General features: G+C 51.0%; 1 pseudogene; it reads left to right on the top strand.

The window, feature by feature from the left end:
• Window positions 1-872: 872 nt before the first annotated feature.
• Window positions 873-2236, top strand: LOC146209910 (uncharacterized; annotated as a pseudogene).
• The last annotated feature ends 277 nt before the right edge of the window (window positions 2237-2513 follow it).

Raw genomic sequence — 2513 nt, 5'->3', positions numbered from 1 at the left:
CCATGAGGCCATCTGCTAAAACGTTCCTTTTCAAACTTCATTCTAATACGCTCCCTGTAAAAACTTGGCTGAATGATAAAGGTATCTTCGTCCCATGGACAACAAATTGTCTGTTGTGCAAAACACTGAAAACAATTGAACACGTTTTCCTACAGTGTTGGGATGCTGTCTTTCTATGGGACGTCCTCGAAAGGACAATTAAAAAGGAACGTCCATTATCTCCTTACGGTATAAGATTCCTACCAGTGCAGAACGATGATGCACCTTATGATTTAATTATGCTTCTTGGCCTCCATAGTTTGTGGAAAACACGAATGCAGGTGCGTCATGCAGATATAGATACACGATCTGCGCGTGAAAACTTTATTGAAAGTGTTGTGTATATACGCGAAACTTTCAGGGGGCAGCAGGATCCGCCACAATGGCGTTGTCTCTTTGATGAGTTAGTGCTATTGAAAATATTTTAGCCACGTACACGTTAGCTCAAGTGTAGTTGACGTATTTTATCATGTGTATTTTTGTTTTGTGTTTCACGGCAATAAAGAAAAAAAAAGCAGAGTGGCGCAGGAGAAGCGTGCTGGGCCCATAACACAGAGGTCCGTGGATCGAAACCACGTTCTGCTATATCTTGAGGAAATCTGCCAATTGATCCTCAGGCAACTGTAATCGCTTTGTTGTCTGCACTGAAATGCATTTCACTTTAATTGCATGCTTTTCCAGCAGCCCGAGCTGGCGTCGTTTTTACCCATGTCTCTTTGTTGCGTAATTTTCTGTGTGTATAAAATCTAGGTTTAAAGATGGACATAAGATAAAAGCAGAGTGGCGCAGTGGGATTAGACTTCCGGCCGCGCTAGCGAGCGGACGTGCTTATCATGTGCTCCAACAGAGCGGTGTCAGCGGCCGTTTCTTGCCGCGGTAACAGGGTTTCTGCTTCATCGAATGATGAGTACCGTGTTGTTCTACCTAGTCTGCCTTCAGGGTGTTTGGTTTTGAATACCGTGTTTATGCATGCTGATATGAGAGCCCGGCCCTACCGTGTGGAAGACTTCAGGGATACGCTGGCCGGTTTGAAACTGCTCCCCGAGGTTTCGGCTTGGGGGCGTATCAAATGAATCACGTTTGGGCAGTCACGTTCAAGTGTGTTGAAGGTGCAAAGAGGTTGCTCGAGAATGCCGAAGTACAAGTGAAGAGTCATCGCTGCGTACTCATCGACCCGTCGAATCAAAACATCCGGATTAAGTTGCACTGTTTGCTCCCCACCGTACCTGATGACGACGTACGGGCAGCTTTGCTCGCATACGGAAGACCGACTGAAGTGGTCAAGGAACGCTGGAGGGTCAACGGTGTTTCGAACAAGGGTTCGAAGACACGAACCGTGACGCTGAAACTCAAGGCGGGGGTGACGCCGGAGGACATACCACATCAGCTGATAATTGCCTGTGAGCTGGCCCTTATGGTGGTGCCGGGTAGGGCACCACTCTGCCTGCGCTGTCAGAGCACCGGTCATATTCGTCGAGACTGCAAGGTACCGCGCTGCGTGCTGTTTCTTCGCTTCGGCCACGACGAGACGGAGTGCGTGCGCACCTACACCAGCGTCGCAGGGCCCATGAGGAGTGACGATAACTCGGACCTCCTAATGGACAAGGCTGATGCTGAAGCAACAGCAATGGTAGAGGCTAGTATCGCTAAGGACGAAAAGGCGTCTGCCGAGCCTACATCAGGGAACCCAGTCGCGGAAGAAACGCGAAAAATTGAAGAAGACTAACTTGCGTCCACAGAGGAGCCGAGTACGCCAGCCGTGGTGCAAGAAAAAGACAACACCATGCTGTCGGTGGAAAGCGTGAGCGAGGTGCAGGAGACCATGGACGCCGCCGTCTGGGCAACTAAGCGCTCGCACGAAGTCGCCGAGCCAGAGGGAGAATCTCCTGGACTGACCGTTACCGGAGAACCGCCTTCAAAGGCAGGTCCCATGCGTCGGCCGACGTTACGCCTAAGGCCGAACATCGCTTCCGAGCGGAGGCTGACGGCAACAGCGCCGCTGGCTCCACCTCCGCCGCCGCCTGCTTCGTAGTTGTAAGCGCAGGCACATGCCGTGCGCTGGATCCTGCACCTCGGGACCTGTCGTCCAAGGTAAGCACCGTACTCTCCGTCTATTTTCATGCTATAATGGCGCTACCAGATAGCTTCTTGCGACTCGCCACAATCAATGTTCGAGGGCTTACAGCGAGGAGGAGACAACGGCAGTTATATAGGTTGGCAGTGGAACAAGATATAGATATCCTGGCTGTACAGGAAACTAAAATCGAAGGCGAGGATGAGACCGAGAGTATGGTGCTTCCTTTAACGTCAATGTACTAAGCGTGTGTTAGTCATGCTGTCGGGAGATTCGCGGGGTGTGCACTCTTTGTTCGGCAACATTTGGGGCTTGATCTCCAGGCAGTGAGGACGGACATGTAGGGGCGCACGGTTGTATGCGATTTTGCTTTTGGCTCAGTAGAGTGGCGGGTGATTTG

Source organism: Amblyomma maculatum, chromosome 1 (genome assembly GCF_055883805.1).
Source record: "Amblyomma maculatum isolate TAMU_Amacu chromosome 1, ASM5588380v1, whole genome shotgun sequence".
NCBI classification, from domain to species: Eukaryota; Metazoa; Arthropoda; class Arachnida; order Ixodida; family Ixodidae; genus Amblyomma; species Amblyomma maculatum.
Note: the sequence above shows the minus strand (reverse complement) of the source record. Positions and strands in the feature narration are given on the sequence as shown.